Genomic DNA, 19,274 nt, shown 5'->3' on the forward strand with positions numbered 1-19,274 from the left:
GCCACCCAGGAGCCCCTGTCCCTCTTTTTCTATAGTTATCTATGCATTAGTTTGCTTGGGTTACTGTAACAAAATACTGTAGACTGGGTGGCTGAAATAACAAAAGCTTATTTTTCTCACAGTTCTTTATTTTCTCACATAATTCTGTCCACAACAGTCTAACATTTTGTCACTCCCCATTTTTCACAGGGAACATGAGGGTATCTATGATAAATCCTGTGAAATTATAAATAAAACCTTTTATAAGAATAAAAAAGTACACTACTGGTTCTGCAAAATCTACCATAAATATAATATATCACATTTGGCTTTAGATTGAAGAAGTAGTAAATGCTTAAAAAAAAAAAAAGAAAAGAAAAGTAACCTAGTCTATGTAGGTGGACATGAAATATGTCCAGATATATTTAAGGATTAAAAAACCCCATGTACAGAACACTACACATAGCATATTCATGTTGTAAAAATAAACAAAAAAAATTCTGCTCTTTCATATGTGGATATAAATGGATGTTCCTGCAAAGATACAGGACAAACAAGAATGGTAATATTTGCGGGGTGCCAGGAGCCCTGGTGGCCTAGAATAAGAGAGCAATTTGTTTCTTTAGTGTACTCTACTTAACAAGTAAATTTTTTACTGAATTCATCTATATTTTTCATTTTAATAAGTTCATAACAAATAAACCTATATGGTGTTCATTGGAAAATTCCTAGCTTTTGTTTTGCTGCTTAAAGAAAAACCTTTCTTATTGCTTGAGTAGACAGTCATCTTCATTGAAGAAGTCCACGAAACATACAGCTTACATCTCTCCCATTCTCTGAACTGTTCTCACAAGGTGGGGACTCCAGATGGGATCTTTGCATTCCAGACTTCCGGTTTAGTTCCTCACATGCAGCGAGAGCTCATAAAAAGTCTCATGCATGAGTTATTAAATGAGATGCCTAACTGGGATTTATGAGACCAAGGTTAGATATGCAGATCTGGCAGTTTTCAGTCTTTGTGTGAATCAAGTCACCAGGAGCAATGGGTAGAACATATCAAGAGTTTTCTGTCTGTCCAAACCAAAACATTTTGCTTACTATTTAGCACACAGAGAAGCCTGGATCTGCTGCCATTTCCACACTGCTCTCTTGCCTATGAAAGCAGTGTGATAGAGGGTATAGCTATCCGGGGGGCCCTGTTATGCCTGGAAGCCTGGAGATGAGGAACCGAAGAAGTCAACTGAGAAAAGAGCCAGAAGAGAAACTTGGGAATCACCCACTTCAGAAAAGTAATCTGTGTAACAGACTGAGAAGGTGCAGTCTGAGACCAAATTGCAGGATATAAGATCAGGGCTCAAATGCTTAGAAATCAGTTGTATTTCTATACACTAGCAATGAATAATTCTACAGAGAAATTAAAGAAATAATTCCAGTTACAGTAGCCTTAAAAAGAATAGGGGCACCTGGGTGGCTCAGTCCGTTAAGCTTCCAATTCTTGGTTTCAGCTCAGGTCATGATCTCATGGGTCATGAGATCGAGCCCTGTATCAGGCTTCCTGCTCAGCTTGGAAGTCTGCTTGGGGATTCTCTTCCTCTGCCCCTCCTCCCACTTGCATGTGTGTGCTCTCTTTCTTTTTCTCAACTAAATAAATAAATCTTTAAAAAAATAATAAAACACTCAGGGATAAATTTAGCCAAGGAGATTCAAAATTTATACAGTGAAAGCTATAAAATACTGCTGAAAGAAATTACCAAGGGCTGAAATAAATGGAAGTATATCTGATGTTCAGGATGGGAAGCCTGAATGTTGTTAAGATAGTAATACTGTCCAAACAATATATGGATTCAATGCAATCCTTGTCAAAACCCCAATGGCTTTTCACTGAAATGGAAAATCTTACACTTTATATGGTATTGCCAGAGCCCCCTAATATATTGCCAAACTGATATTGAAAAAGAACAAAATAGAAAGCAAAATACAAGGTAAAGATGTTGTTTGTCAAATTTGACCAGGCTATGCTTCTCTAATATGTAAACCCTGACCTCTCAATGACATAGCACCACAAAGTTTATGTCTGGTTCTTATGATGTCCAGGACTGAAACTGTGGCTCCACTGAGTGAGTCCAAGATCCATACCCTCTGACCTTGGTTTTTTTTTTTTTTTTAAGTTTATTTATTTATTTGACAGACAGAGAGTACAAGTAGACAGAGATGCAGGCAGAGGGAGAGGGAGAAGCAGGCTCTCTGCTGAGCAGGGAGCCTGATGTAGGGCTTGATCCAGAATCCTGGGATCATGACCTGAGTTGGAGGCAGGCGGTCAACCAACTGCATCACCCAGGCACCCTTATGCTCTGACTTGTGGCAGCACCATTGGAGAGTTGTCTTAGAGAGGTCAAGAGAGCACTATGACCTGTTTCCAAGGAGGATGATGACTTGCTCCCAAGATTACAGCATGGAAAAGTAAGGGAGGAGATATAACTATACAGAGTAGAGAAGCTTACAAACACTAGGAAGATGATCAAGTTCCCATCATCAGTGATGTGCCATGTTGATACCAAGTACCCTTGATATGATGTGATAAGAATGGCATGTCAGCCCTATGGTCTTCCCTAAATCCACTGCTCTAGTCCAACTATAAGAATAGAAAATGAACTGAAACTGAGGTACATTTCCCCCAAATACCTGATACAATATTCCGCAAAACTGCCCAAGAAAGTCTAAGAAGCTCACAGACCAGAGGAACCTAAGGTTACAGATGATTAAATAATGTGGTATCAGAGATGGGATCCTGGAACAGAAAAAGGGCAGCAGGGAAAAACTCATAAAAATCTGCATAAAATGTGAAGTTTAATTAATAATGTATCAATAGTGGTTCATTTATTGTGACAAAGGTACTAGAGTAATGTAGGGAAACTGAGTATGGAGTACATGAGTACTCTCTGTAGTATCCGTGCAACCTTGCTTAACATCTAAAATTATGCAAAAACAAAAAAATTACTTAAATATATGAAGGAGAGAGCATTGTGATGGCCTGTGGCTCTTCATGCCAGGCAGATAGTAGCACTCATCATGTCTGCACTTACTTTGTTGATTAGAACTAGTAACACAGCCCCACTTATTTGCAAAGCGGTTGGGATCACTGGGAGTCATCTTGGAGGTAGGCTATCACACCCTGTGGAAGAAAAAGAGAACGAAAAAGGAAAGGAAGGAAGCAAATAGTCTGTGGGGAGTTCCTCATATGAAGTGCACGCAGTCTGGCCAGATTGGGGATGGGTGGCAGAAAACTAACAAACCAACCAAACACCCTGGTCTCTTAAGAATGCAAAGACATCTAGTCCACAGGACAACTCTGCGCCTCAAACCCCCTCCAGCTCCTACTGCCTCAGGTGCTACAGGGGGCATTAGCTCTTAAGAGTCTGGAAGGCAAGGGGTGGCCAGCCAAGTTGTGATTGGCAATGGTCATCAGGGGCTTCCGGGCCTCGGCTCCCAGTGTGACAGGAGGAGGAGGTCAATCTTGGTTTTGGAGACCACCAGCAAGACGAGGTGCCAGAACGAGGGAAAGACATCATGTGTGAACAGAGAAGCTGTCCTCTTCTCCCAAGACCCAGCGCCTAGGGACCTGGCTGTGTAGGGTCTGCTGAGTGAGCACGGGGTTCCCCGAGAGGGCGTGTCGGTTGTCCTGCAGAGCTCTCACTGCGATACACTACCCTCGCTGTTCCTGTCTCCTCACAGACCTAATGATGACTGTCCTGTCCAACCGCTGTCGCTCTTGCATCCATCAGTTATAGAAACTAAATGCTTCCTCTTCCTGGCTTATCTGCCCCTCACTCTGCCAACCCAGGGAGCAGCCAAGCAAGTGCAAATCAGAAGTAGCACAAGGAAAAGACAGGAAGATGGGGAGCCTGGGTGGCTCAGTGGGTTAAGCCGCTGCCTTCGGCTCGGGTCATGATCTCAGCGTCCTGGGATCGAGCCCCGCATCGGGCTCTCTGCTCCACAGGGAGCCTGCTTCCCTTTCTCTCTCTCTCTGCCTGCCTCTCTGCCTACTTGTGATCTCTGTCTGTCAAATAAATAAATAAAATCTTTAAAAAAGGAAAAGAGAGGAAGAGAGATACTATCAGGTTCCCACCCCTTTTTTTGTGAAGGACCTAGAGCATTTATGTCTGCACTGTAGTCTCCCACTGGGCTCACATGTTCCATAGAACAAGATGCCTCAGAGAAAAAGCAATAGCCATGTAAAGGAGAAAAACTTTATAGCTAGAGAAGATAGCTGAGTATTAGAGGGAGAGATTAGATTCTGGTTTTGAGCAATGGATGCTCTTATCAGAAAGTAACTAGCTACAGCCTAGAAAGCCTTAAAGTACAAAGAATAAGATACTAGACACAAATTAATTGATAACAAAACTTTCAGACCATGCTTTCATACTCACATCTCTAATATATTGAGATAGAAGATTTGCAATTACTAATTAATTAATATTGAAAGTATCCACAACAGGGTGCACATTTTGGCAGCACATACACTAAAACTAGGAGGATATGGAGATTAGCATGGCCCCCATGCAAGGATGACAGGTAAATTCATGAAGCGTTCTATTTTCTGTGTAGTTCCCCAGCATCCTGCCCCTCTTTGAAGATTAGGACACACACATCACGCACACATTCACAACAGATATTAAATGATACAAATTCCAGGGTTTTTTCATTTTAATTAAAGAATGATGATTACAGACTTTCATCACAACATATGGCTCAGAAAACATTATCAATTTAAGATAAATCTGATTCTAGATCCTATAACAGTACAATCTGATCTTACCATTTTTAAAGAGAGAGGAGACATTGGGATTTCAAAAGACACCACAGAATTACAGTCCAAAATAGATCCTGTCACGATGGCATTCTAGGTGGAAGAGACGAAAGACAAAACCAAACAGGATATAAATGTTGCTAAGAATCCCAGGAAAAGAGGAAGATGCCATTGTGACAGGATTCAGGCTATAGAATTCAGTTACAGAACTGGGATAGCTTTGCTGCAGGGCTTCCAGTAGTTACAGGAGCAATTCTTTTTCCACAAAAGTAAAATTCAGTAGGACTGGCATTCTTCTGAACTATGAAATTTGCACAGTTTAATTTTATAATTTGAATGCCTAGTCTTATATCTATTCAAGTGATATTTTACCAAAATACACCTTATGTCATACTGGGTATGATTCCTAATCTCTTACAATCTGTATAAGTAATAGATTATGAACAATGAACTATTTAAAAACTATTGTGCATTCTGCTTTATTTTCTTATTTTACATATATAGGAGAGTAAGTACATGTAGTATAACTCAACCAGTGTGCAGTCTTTAAAATTCTGAATTCTGTGTTTACCACTTGTAAGTGGAAGAAAGATTTTTTTGTGTGTGATTTTTTTAAAGTGACATCTTTAAGGTGTAGAAAGAAAAAAGCGTGTGAACTCGTAGTTTTATACTTAATGAAAATACTCAAAAGTGATAATGAAATGCCTACAAAAGTAAAACTGAGGGAATTCATTGCTATTCTTATACTACAAGGAATGGTAATCAAAGTTCTTCAGAACAAGCCAGAAATGTGTATTTATACAAAGAAACGAAGTACATCAAAAATGGAATCAAAGAAGGTATTAGCTCTAAAAGATGACTGCTGCTTACAGCAATAATACTAACAAATGTATTAGTCTGTTTCTAGCATATATGTATGACCCTAAAAGCATAAAGGATTAACGAGAGAAGTTGATAATATACTTTTATAGGGGCTATCCCTTTCCCTTCCTGAAAAGGAAATGTTAATATTATTTGAAGATGACCTCAGATTATTTTATTTATTTAAAAAATTTAAAAAAAATTTTTAAAGATTTTGTTTATTTATTTGACAGACAGAGATCACAAGTAGATAGAGAGAGGCAGGCAGAGAGAGAGGGAGAAGCAGGCTCCCCGCTGAGCAGAGAACCCAGTGCAGGGCTCGATCCCAGGACCCTGAGATCAAGACCTGAGCTGAAAGCAGAGGCTCTAACCCACTTAGCCACATGTACACTATAAACCACAGGGGGAACAAATCAAAAGCAAGCAGAAGAATATAATAAAAACTATTATTTTTTTAGAAATTGCAAATGAAAGGTGTAAGTTCAGAAACTGAGTTCACCATTTATAAATACACTAAAACATAGTCAATGCAAATACAGATTAATAATAGGTACTTTTATTTTAAAAAAAACAAAATAACTTTTCTAAAAGGTCATGGCAAATGAGTGACTTGTTTCATCCAGAATATTTCATTGGTTGAAAGTAGGAAAATGAACCTTTTCCTTGATGTTGAAGCAAAAATTCTGAAGACAGGTCATTGTTAGAAGAATGCCAACTCGAGGATGCGGAGAAAGGGGAACCCTCCTACACTGTTGGTGGGAATGCAAGCTGGTGCAACCTCTCTGGAAAACAACATGGAGGTTCCTCAAAATGTTGAAAATAGAACTACCCTATGACCCAGCAATAGCACTACTGGGTATTTACCCTAAAGATACAAACATAGTGATCCGAAGGGGCACGTGCACCTGAATGTTCATAGCAGCAATGTCCACAATAGCCAAACTATGGAAAGAACCTAGATGCCCATCAACAGATAAAGAAGATGTGGTATATATACACAATGGAATACTATGCAGCCATCAAAAGAAATGAAATCTTGCCATTTGCGACAACGTGGATGGAACTAGAGCGTATCATGCTTAACGAAATAAGTCAAGCAGAGAAAGACAACTATCATATGATCTCCTTGATATGAGGAAGTGGTGATGCAACATGGGGGCTTAAGAGGGTAGGAGAAGAATAAATGAAACAAGATGGGATTGGGAGGGAGACAAACCATAAGTGACTTAATCTCACAAAGCAAACTGAGGGTTGCTTGAGGGGAGGGGTGTTTGGGAGAAGGTGGGTGGGACTAAAAAAAAAAAGAAGAATGCCAACTGATGCTTCCTTCTGCTGTTCTTGAATTTTTTTTTTAATTTTTAAATTTTTTTATAAACATATAATGTATTTTTATCCCCAGGGGTACAGGTCTGTGAACTGCCAGGTTTACACACTTCGCAGCACTCACCATAGCACATACCCTCCCCAGTGTCCATAACCCCACTCCCCTCTCCCGACACCCCTCCCCCCAGCAACCCTCAGTTTGTTTTGTGAGCTTAAGAGTCACTTATGGTTTGTCTCCCTCCCGATCCCATTTTGTTTCATTTTTTCTTTTCCTACCCCCCAAACCCCCGACGTTACATCTCCACTTCCTCATATCAGGGAGATCATATGATAGTTGTCTTTCTCTGCTTGACTTATTTCGCTAAGCATGATACCCTCTAGTTTCATCCACCTCATCACAATGGCAAGATTTCATTTCTTTTGATGGCTGCATAGTATTCCATTGTGTATATACACCACATCTTCTTTATCCATTCATCTGTTGATGGACATCTAGGTTCTTTCCATAGTTTGGCTATTGTGGACATTGCTACTATAAACATTCGGGTGCATGTGCCCCTTCGGATCACTACGTTTGTATCTTTAGGGTAAATACCCAGTAGTGCAATTGCTGGGTAATAGGGTAGCTCTGTTTTTAACTTTTTGAGGACCTTCCATGCTGTTTTCCAGAGCGGTTGCACCAGCTTGCATTCCCACCAACAGTGTAGGAGGGTTCCCCTTTCTCCACATCCTCACCAGCATCTTAAAGTAGTAATAATCAGCTTCAGATTCAGAATACATGCCAGCTCATCATTGACCTGTTCTTGAATTTTAAAACACTCCAGTGATGGCTGAATCTTCCCTATTATATATATTAAAAAAAAAAATCTGAATGCCTAAGGCTATTCTTGAAACTGCAATATAACGATCTCCTCCCTGTTAATGAGCCATCTCTTCTAAAAAGAATTTTATACATAATTTGATCAAATTGGGGTCAGTGGGGTCAGTGCACAAATTTCAAAAGATAGCTTCCTCGTGTGGAGACAGCAGGTCCGAGGCTGGGGGTGCACTCAGCAGGACTGTGAACAGGCTCCTCGTGTGTGGGCTGGACAGCATGTGTCTGGGGGCTCATGGTCACGGTTGGGGCTTCTGCGGGGGTCAATCACATAAAAGCTGAACACAGAAGCACAGACCCAGAATGCTCTCTTAACCAAATTATTACCTAACTAACATTCCAAGGCACATCTACGTTTAGTTTCATCTTCAAATACGAATAAACACTTATATTCCAGAATATTCTCTGTATTTGACATACTTTAGAGCCTGCAGTTAAAAACTGCTCAGCCAGGATTTCTTGAACTCCACCTCCTATTTACAGATTTCATTAAATAGCCACAAAAGTTGTTCTGTTGAATTAAAGCAATTTTTAACTAAAATACAGTACCTGATTTGTCATTTTTACGTAACTGAATAAAAAGCCTATGTAGTAAAATTTGTTTACATCTCCTCTGCCATTCTAGTGAAACAAATTAGTAACCCCCAACTTAAAAAAAAAACAAAACTTTACAGTTATGAATGAAATCCTAATCGTCCTCTTTCATCATGGGCAAGACAGGCTCTTCTTAAGGGGCCTGTGGGAACCCTTCAGTGATGTGGGGCCTGCAGGGCTGGGAATAAGGCACCTGGGTGACTTAAGTCGGTTTAGCGTTTGCCTTTGGCTCCGGTCATGATCTCAGGGTTCTGGGATCAAGCCCCACATCAGGATATCTGCTCAGCGGGGAGTCCACTTCTCTGTCTCCCTCTGTGCTCTCTTTTAAGTAAATAAATAAAATCTTTATTTAAAAATTTTAAATTTTAAGAAGATTTTTATTTATTTATTTATTTGACACACAGAGAGAGAGATCACAAGTAGGCAGAGAGGCAGGCAGAGAGAGAAGGAGAAGCAGGCTCCCTGCTGAGCAGAGAGCCTGATGCAGGGCTCCATCCCAGGACCCTGAGATCATGACTGGAGCTGAAGGCAGAGGCTTAACCCACTGAGCCACCCAGGTGCCCCAAATCTTTAAAAAAAAAAAAACTATTAAAAATATTTTGAATAATAGATCAATAAAGCTGAAAGGGACTAATTAAAGTGAAAATTAGAAACAATGGAAGACCATCCACAAACCTAAAGTTGATTTTTTGAAAAGATAAAAATCAAGAGGCAATAAATTGGTAATGAGTACAAATAGATCAACTTAGCTTGGGATTTAAAATGTATGCTCTTTCCACTATTCCACTGCCTTATTTTGAGTGATGGGGAAGGTTTAGAAAAGGGACAATCAGGAACAAGCAGGATGATGTCATGAAAATGGGCAAAAGAATATTATAGAGATGGCTTCCTAGGTGACCATGTTGGTGGAGGTATATTAAGGAACCAGGAACTGGCAGGGACAGAGCAGGGCAGGGATGCTGGGAGTACACTACTGATTTTTCAATCAATAAATTCTTTTCTCACAGAAATGATTCTATGCTTTTGAATTGGGGCTGGTTTTCTTGGTTAAGGAAGCAGTGAGCTGCGCTTTCGAGAAGGGTAAAGGGGGAAAGACTGAGCTGTGACTGGCTGCGGGGTATGGGACTCCCCCGATTGCTCATTGCAATTATTGTTAATGGCAAAGACTTAATGGTATGTCAAAAGCGGCCATTTGAGAGGTGTACCACTGAAACGCAAAGCAAGACAGTTTTTGGGTTTTGTCTTTTCTGCTTGGAATGAAACATCAATGCTTTATTCATAATGAAGAATTTACTCACTAAAGCTAGAATGAGGCTACTACTAACCACCTCCACCACTGGTCCAAGCACCATTTCTTCTTTCCTGGATTATCCCAACAACCTCCTCCTCATTTCTCTTCTTGGTTCTAAACTTGCTCCCTCCAAGCTATCCTCAACACAGCAGCCGGAGTGATTCTTAAAACATAAATGTGCCGCTTTTCTGCTCAAAACCGACCATTGACTTCCTATCTCATTTAGTGGCCTTAGAATCATGTTCCACACAACATACTATTCAGGCCCATGCTGCTTCTTGATCTTATTTCTTATTATTCTCCCACGTATTTACTGTGCTCTAGTCATCCTGAATTCCTCGCTATTCCTACAGGCCAGTTACAATCTCTCCTGAAGGATTTGCACTGGCTATTCCTTCTGCTCTCTGTCAAATAAACAAATAAAATCTTCAAAATAAAATAAAATGCTCCACAGAAACTATGTGCTAAAGTATGACTTTTAATCAATACTGTATACATAGTTAGTCTGTTTCTCTAACCAGGAATTCACATCCAAGGATGGTCAGGTGGCGTTCTAATGGCAAACTCAAGCTCCAAGTGCTACCATATTGCTTCATTTTATCTTAGTCCTTTTTTTGTTGTTGTAGGTTTCAGCATTTTATTTTTTTTAAAGATTTTATTTACTTATTTGAGAGAGAGAGAAAGAGAGCATAAGCAGAGATATCAGCAGAGGGAGAGGGAGAAGCAGACTCCCCTCTGAGCAGGGAGCTCAACGAAGGAGGGCTCAATCCCAGGACCCCGGGATTATGACCTGAGCCCAAGGCAGATGTTTAACTGACTGAGCCACCCAGGCGCCCTCTAGAACACATTTGAGATAGTCATTTACTTAGCAGGCAGACTCTGCACATTCATATAGCCTTGTTGGTAAACCAGTGTTCCCAGCATTCTGTTTAGGTGTTCTGATCTTGCACCAATGGTTCACCTGAAGCAAACACAATTCCATAAAGCCAGAATTCATCTAACATTATACTTACTGTGAGGTCACCAGTGTCCTTAGAATCAATGGCCAGACAGTTTGGGAATTCCAGGCTCATTTTTCATTGGGTATAGACTACAGTGTTCCCTAGCATTATTGTCCTATCCATGCAAGAGTGTGAATAACTCCAATCTTTCAGTCAAATCATATACGTCCAATACCACTAATTTCATCAAACTCACCCCATTTTTTATGTCCATTATAACCCATTAGTTTAATTATAGCTTCAGAATATATGAGAGATGAAGATACCTGAAGCAAATATATATCTATATCTATATATCTATATCTATATCTGAAGCAATGTTGCAGCACTTGGAGCTTGAGTTTGCTCTTGGAATGCCACCTGACCATCCTTGAATGTGAATTCCTGATTAGAGAAACTGACTAACTCTGTATGCAGTATTGTCATGCTTTAGCACATTGTTTCTGTTGATGCATTTTATTTTATTTTAAGAAGGGAGAGAGAGAGAACCAGAGAGCACAATCAGGGGAAATGGCAGAGGGAGAGGGAGAAACAGGCTCTACTGAGTAGGGAGCCTGATGTGGGGCTCAATCCCAGGACCCTGGGATCATCCCCTGAGCTGAAGGCAGATGCTTAACCGACTGAGCCACCCAGGCACCCTCTGTTAATGTATTTTCAAACACATGTCAGACATCCTAACAGTATATTTCACAACAAAAAATGCTAGAAATATGTAACAATAAATTATTTCAAAACCAGAAACTGAGAAACTTTGTTAAATACCAGGCTAGACTAAACATACTTTTATACTTGAAAATCTCGAAAAGTGGTGCCTGGCTGGCTCACTTGGTGGAGAATGCAACTCTTGATCTTGAGGTTGTGAGTTTTTAAGCCCTATGTTGGGTATAGAGATTACTTAAAAATGAAATATTTATTAAAAAACATTTATTTATTTGACACGGACAGAGAGAGCACAAGCAGGGGGAGTGTCAGGCAGAGGAAGAGAGAGAAGCAGGCTCCCCGAGGAGCAAGGAGCCCAATGTGGGACTCAATCCCAGGACCCTGGGATCATGACCTGAGCCGAAGGTAGATGCCCAACCTACTGAGCCACCCAGCTGCCTCTAAAATAAAATCCTTTTTAAAGTCTCAAAAAATTTATTTCCCATGGACTACTATTAGGAAGCTACTGAAGGGCCTTGTCAATGAAAAACAACCTTCAAATAGAAAACTATATGGGAAACGTAAAAATCAACTCAAGAGATGCCAAGGGCATTCCCAAGATGTTATATGAGCAGCTGGCTTCGTGAACCAGTCTGCATTAGAAGTCACAGGGCTCCTTGAGAGTAGTTGGCAAAATCAAAGTGGTAGAAAGCTAAGGATGTTAAAATTGAGAAATTTGGAGAACTGTAGGGACAGTTTGGGGATGAACTAAGGATAAGGATATGGGAAACAAAGGCAATGAGAAATAGAACTGTTTTAACTATGACAAAGCAAAGTTGTAGAGAAACAAAATATTATTTCATAATATATGGCTAAGAGGTGAATGGCACTAACATAGTCAAAATATTGTAAACATCAGAAAACATTCTGTAGAAAATGAAGAATGCTATTAGGAGAGGACCAAAGAGTGACAACTGCTCTAAATTCTCATCTTCCAAAGTAAGACATTAAATGATAATATCAAAAACTGAAAAATACATAAGTATTATTGTTAGCCTGTTATTTAGTGATTATAAACACCCTAAGAACAAGAGTTGAGAAGTGGTGGCCTCTGAGAAGCTGGCAATAGTGGCTGTAAAATAATCTTGTAAACAATACGAATAATTGAAACATTAAAACTAGATTTAAAAATAAAGGTGAGTCAAATCCCTTCTGTAAAGGAAATCAGATGAGCTCTTTTTTAATATTAAGATTATTTATTTATTTATTTTACAGAAAGAGACACACACACACACAGCAAGAGAGGGAACACAACCTGAGACCAAGGCAGATGCTTAATGACTAAGGCATTCAGGCGCCCCCAGGTGAGCTATTCAAGTACAAAATGCTTCGCTTGGAGAACCTAGGTGGCGCAGCCCTTAAACGTCTGCCTTCGGCTCACGTCATGATCCCAGGGGCGAGGGAGTGAGCCCTACATTGGGCTCCCTTCTCAGCAGGAAGCCTGCTTCTCCCTATCCTGCTAACCCTGCTCGTGTTCCCTTTCTCGTTCTGTCAAATAAATAAAATGCTTAGCTGAGCTGAGCTTGATAGGAGGAAGGGGAGACTACGCCTGTAGTCTTGGTATTACTGAGGGTGGCAGCTGGGAACATTGTCTTTAATCAACCCTATAATGCAGATTGTTTTTCAGTTTTAAAGATAAGGAAACTGGTTCTAAAACCTAGCAAGTTTTAAGAACTTCAAAGCCCTTTTGGTGTATCTAGTATATGTGCTTCCTCCAGAGACCACGTAAGTCTTCAGTGCAATCTCCAGTCCATGAAACACACTCACTTGTCAGGTCAGTCACAAAATTTAATGGCTTCTTGAGATATGAAGTCAGTGCAGGTCTCTCATTTGCTCAAGGTCTCATTACTCCTACCTGAACCATCTCACAGGGAACCCAAAAGTGTTCTTGGGCTACTATGTGAACTAGAAGGGTTTTCATGGAAATTAAGCTACAGATGCAAACTTGCTTAATATTCAATATTCTGCTGAGTAATCTTGGTATCAGGAATAGCCCATGAAAGTCATGTGAGATAGAATGTTTAGTTTTCTCTAAGGCATCCCACTGGTGGGTGTTGTAGTAGCTTTCGAGACTTAAAGAGATGTAAAGGCATACATGGATTAGGCAATTCAATAAACGTGTCAGTTTTCTCAAACTTGATTTATAGCTTCAATACAATTTCAAATAAATCAAAATCTCCAAGTTATGGTGTGTATTTTTTTTAAAAGATTTTATTTATTTGACACAGAGAGACCACAGGTAGGCAGAGAGGCAGGCAGAGAGGGGGAAGCAGGCTCCCTGCTAAGCAGAGACCGAAGTGGGTCTCAATCCCTGGACCCTGAGATCATGACCTGAGCCAAAGGCAGAGGCATAACCTACTGAGCCACCCAGGAGCCCCAAGTTATGGTGTTTAACATGGCAAGCTAAAATTTGTATGGAAGAGGCCATGAATTGTCAAGGTAACCTTGAAGAGATGAAAACTGTCACCAGATACTAAGAATGAGAGAGCTGCAAGAGTTGAGTATGGTATTGGGATAGATCAAGGATAGACCAACAGACCAGCAGAACATATTCAATGTGGATGCAAATAAGCTGGGGAAATTATGGACCTCTCAATAAATGGTGTTGTTACCATTAGTCATCCATACATTATGTATAGTTAATAAGCAGGACCCATCACCAAAACAGAATCAACTTCCAAGTAGATGATTAGGTGTACATATAGATTATTTAATGGCCCTGGAGTATAGCAGGGGAGGATTTCCTGAAGAAACCAAACCTCTGGGGCACCTGGGTGGCTTAGTTAGGCATCTACCTTTGGCTCAAGTCATGATCCCACAGTCCTGGGATGGGGTCCCTTGTCAGGCTCCAAGCTCAGCAGAACATTTGCTTCTCCCTTTCCCTCTGCCCCTATTCATGCTTACTCTCTAATAAATAACATCTTTAAAAAGAATTCAAACCTCAAGAAGAAAGACTGAATCAAACTTAACTAAGACACAGTAAGAGTGAGATAAAATTTGAAGATACCTGCAGTGAATATAACTGCTACAGGACTAAAATCCAGGAAAATATAAAGAGCTCTTATAAGTCAGTTAAGACACACTAACAGGAAAACAGGGTGGGGGGTTAACAGGTATTTTACAGAAGAAAAACTAATGATTATTAAACTACAAAAATATACTCTATTAGAGATCATGGGAATAATTAAGACTGGAGATAACATTTAACATACTGCAATTAGTAAAAAAAAAAAAAAAGTATGTGTGTATATATATAATTTAAATCAAGTACTCTTGAGGCAGAGCAATGAAAACATTTATACACTGTTTGGGGGGGGGAGTATAAATTGGCACAACACTCTGGAAAATAATTTGCTATTATACAATAAAGATGAAAGTTTAACTCACTCCCCAAAGAAACCAGATGCGTAATTTTCATAGCAGTTGTTTGTTGAAAGTTTCAAACTGAGTATCTATCAGAAGTAGAACGAAAACGAAGTACAACTTTAAGCAAAAACATGACAAATCAATTTCATGAACATGTTGAATGAAAAATATTCAAGACATGATTAATCAACTTTATGTAAAACTCAAATATATGTGAAACTAGAAAGTACACTTATGAGCTTTGAATAATGTACAGAATTGAATAACTATATTGTTGCACCTGAAATTAACATTGTGTGAACCATACCTGTTGTAATTAACTATGTTAATTTAAAAAACATGTGGAACAAATTAACATATTGTTTGCGGATATAAACATACACAGTAAAAGGTCAGGAAACAACAGACTATCAAATTAAAAATAGCAGAGGTAACTAGACAGGACCGGAAGTGAAGAGGTTGGGACTGAAAAGGAGAATAAAGGAAACCTCAAAGGTGTTGGTAATGTTCTATTAACATTAGGGCCAAGGATACATGAGTTTTTTCTCATTATGTTCAATAGTCTTATTTTGTTAAAAGTATAAATATGTATAAATTGTACATTATTTACAGAAGATGAACTAAATAACATCAGTGGGGAAAAGATCAAAGAATACTGCATTGCCAGTATTAAGTAATTTTATGTAAAGACTGAGAGGTATCCTAATAAAAAAAGGGAGGGAGGAACATGGGGGTACAGAGTAACAGGGTGATGGGCATTAGGAACACATGATGAGTCCTCTCTAATGGTGTTATAAACAACTGATGAACAACTAAACTCTACCTCTGAAACTAACAATACTCTGAATTTAAATAAAACAGAAAAAGGTATGAAAATCACTGAGGAAATAGGAGCAGTAAAATGATGGGTAAAACCAATCATAAAATGCTAAGAATTAGCATTGTGCTGGAGGTCCTAGTCTGTGCAATGGGGGGGGGGGGAGAGAAGAAAAAGATAAAAAAAGGAAAAGGACTTAGACTGTCAAGCAACTAAAATGTCTATTTGAAGATAACAAAATCATCTTTGTAGAAAACCCAGTGGACTGTACTTGGGCATAAATCTGACAGGATGTTGTATCATGTATACTGAAAACTACAAACATTGCAGAGAAGTTATAGTCAAATAAATGGGTACATCGATTAGAAGCCTCAACATTGTCGGTGTGAATTTTATGCAAATTGATCTAGATTCAATACAACTTCAATCAAAGACTCAACAGTGTTTCTTTGTTGTTGATACAGGTCTAAATTTTATGTTATCTACTGAGAGATTAAATTTTCAGAATAGAGAACGCCTAAGAAAGAAAACCTACAGGGCTCAAGCAATTAAGCATCGGACTTTGCCTCAAGCATGACCTGAGTCCTTGGTCTGCACCTAGTAGGAAATGTGCTGTCCCTTACCCTCTGCCTGTCCCCCACCCCCAGCTCATGCTCTCACTCAAGTAACAAACTCTGAAAAAGAATGAAAAAACGAACCTAGAAGATTTAACCAAAAGGGATTCCGAGAAAGAGGTCAGTCCCTAAAATGAAATGAAGGATGGTAGCTTAAGATAGCTACAGGTCCAGTGTCCAAACAGGAATAGAGGATTTTCTTTCTTTTCTACTCCTACGTTCCTTCCCATTCTTTTTATTATTAACACAGATTGTTTCAGGGGTACAGGTCTGTGATTCATCCGGCTTATAAAACACACAGCGCTCACGACACATTCCGCAATGTCTACCCGTGCCCCACCCCAGCAACACTGTGTCCTAAGATTGAGAGTCTCTTATGGGGGGCGCTTGGATGGCTCAGTCGGTTGGGCCTCTGTCTTCAGCTCCGGGTCATGGTCTCAGAGTCCTGGTATCGAGTCCGGCATCGAGTCCTGCATCGGGCTCTCTACTCGGAGGGGAGACTGCTTCTCCCCCTCTCTCTGCTTACTTATGACCTGTCAAATAAAATCTTAAAAAGTCTCTTATGGTTTGTCTCTCTCTCTGGTTTCTTCTTTTCTCCCGTTCCCCTATGATCCTCTGCCTTGTTTCTTAAATTCTGCATTATCAGAGGAAAGATGATTTACTGTGTTTACCTAATGTAATAATAAGTATATGCTGCATGTATACGGTGGGGGTATTTCCTCATTTTCTGTAATACTAAGTCAACACACAAGATAAAAAGAACAAAACATGGGGTATTTCCTCATTTTCTGTAATACTAAGTCAACACACAAGATAAAAAGAACAAAACATGTTAGAGAAAATACTGAGGTAAACAGAATAAAGTGCAAAGGGGCTGCCTTTACAGAGCCCATAGTCCTGGAATGGTCACGTCTGACTTTCATAAAGTGTCTGTGTATGTGTGTGTATATATATGTAATATACGCAAAATATGTATGCAATACAGAAAAAAATATGGACTATTGACAATTACTCTCCAACTGAACCCATAATGTGCCTATAGAACAGGCACTATAACCACATTTTTAAACATTTTTTTCATTTAAATTTAATTAAACAAATGTATTACTGGTTTCAGAGGTACAGACCTGATTCATCTGTCTTATGTAATACCCAGTGCTCACTACACCATGTGCCCTCCTTATCATCAATCACCCAGTTACCCCATCCCTCCACTCCCCTCCCACAACCGTTTGTTCCTATGATTTTAAGACTCCTATGACTTGTCTCCTTCTCTGGTTTCATCTTGTTTTTCCTCTCTTCCCCTATGATCCTCTGACTTGTTCCTCAAATTCCACTCCTCAGTGAGATGTATGATTACTATCTTTCTCTAATTGACTTATTTCGCTTACCACAATACCCTCTAGTTCCATCCACTTTGTTCCAAATGGCAAGATTTCATTCTTTTTTTAAAAATCTCATTCTTTTTGATGGCTGATTCACAGTCCATCACACACACATACACACACTTATCCATTCATCTGTTGATGGGACATCTGGGCTCTTTCCATAGTTCAGCTATTGCAGACACTGCTATGAACACTGGGGTGCAGGTGTCCCCTTTCTGTATCCTTGGGGTAAATACCCAGTAGTACAATTGTTGCCTCACAGAGTAGCTCTATTTTCAACTTTTTGGGGACCCTCTATACTGTATTCCAGAGTGGCTGCACCAACTTGCATTCCCACCAACGATGTAAGAGGGTTCCCCTTTCGCTATATCCTTCCTGACTTAATTTTAGCCATTCTGACTGGTGTGAGGCAGTATCTCATTGCAGTTTTGATTTGTATTTCACTGATGGCTAAGTGATGTTGAGACCATTTTCACATGAAATTGCTGCTGGCCACGTGGATGTCTTCTCCCATTTCTTGTTCGGACTATTTGTTCTTTGAGTGTTGAGTTTGGTTAAGTTCTTTACAGATTTTGTATACCAGCCCTTTATCTGATCATGTTATTTGCAAATACTTTCTCCCATTCTGTGTCTTTCGGTTTTGCTGTTTCCTTTGCTGTGGAAAAGCTTTTCATCTTCATGAAGTCCGAATAGCTCATTTTTGCCTTTGTTTCCCTTGCCTTTGGAGATGTGTCTAGCAAGAAGTTGCAGCTGAGGTTGAAGAGGTTACTGCCTGTGTTCTCCTCTAGGATTTTGATGGGTTCCTGTCTCACACTGAGGTCTTTCATTTTGAGTCTACTTTTATGTATGGTGTAAGGAAATGGTACAGTTTTACTCTTCTGCATGTGACTGTCCAATTTTCCCAACACCATTTTTAAGAGTTTTTCCCACTGGATGTTCTTTCCTGCTTTGTTGAAGATAAGCTGACCACAGAGTTGAGGCTACATTTCTGGCCTCTCTATTCTGTTCCACTGATCTATGTGTCTATTCCTGTGCCAGTACCATACTGCCTTGATGATTACATCTTTGTAACAGTTTAAGTCTGGAATTGTGATGCCACCAATTTTGGTTTTCTTTTTTAACATTCCTTTGGCTATCTGGGGTCTTTCCTGGTTCCATACAAATTTTAGGATTGTTTGTTCCAACTGTGATAAAGATGGTATAAAAAAAAAAGAGTTGATGGTATTCTGATAGGGATTTAATTACACTGAATGTATAGATTGCCCCAGGTAGCACAGACATTTTAACAACATTTGTTCTTCCAATCCCTTATCATGGAACATTTTCCCACTTCTTTGTGTCTTCTTCAATTTCTTTTATGGGTGTTGCATAGTTTTCTGAGTAAAGATCCTTTATCTCTATGGTTAGGTCTATTCCTAAGAATCTTATGGCTTCCTGTGCAACTGCAAATGGGCATCAACTCCTTAATTTTTCTTTCTTCTGTCTCATTATAACCACATTTAAAAGAAAAAGTAAACTCTACCCGCAACATGGGGCTCAAACTCACAACCTGAGATCAAGAACTGCAAGTAGTACTGGCTGAGCCAGTACCCTATAATCATATTTTTTAAGAAGCTGCTGAAATGAAAATAAAATCATTCTGGTTGTTTAAAGAGAAAAC

The 19,274-nt window shown here is 39.5% G+C and overlaps 2 non-coding genes across 2 annotated transcripts; one reads left to right on the forward strand and one right to left on the reverse strand.

Annotated features, from left to right (window-relative positions):
• The first annotated feature begins 4,475 nt into the window (after positions 1-4,475).
• LOC116585434 lies at positions 4,476-4,579 on the forward strand. Its single transcript, XR_004283624.1, has one exon. It is a non-coding gene; the product is annotated as a U6 spliceosomal RNA (small nuclear RNA).
• A 3,099-nt stretch (positions 4,580-7,678) lies between these two features.
• Positions 7,679-7,768, reverse strand: LOC116585455. The gene has a single exon (XR_004283642.1). It is a non-coding gene; the product is annotated as a small nucleolar RNA SNORD45 (small nucleolar RNA).
• Between the last annotated feature and the right edge of the window lie 11,506 nt (positions 7,769-19,274).

Source organism: Mustela erminea, chromosome 2 (assembly GCF_009829155.1).
Source record: "Mustela erminea isolate mMusErm1 chromosome 2, mMusErm1.Pri, whole genome shotgun sequence".
Taxonomy (NCBI): Eukaryota; Metazoa; Chordata; class Mammalia; order Carnivora; family Mustelidae; genus Mustela; species Mustela erminea.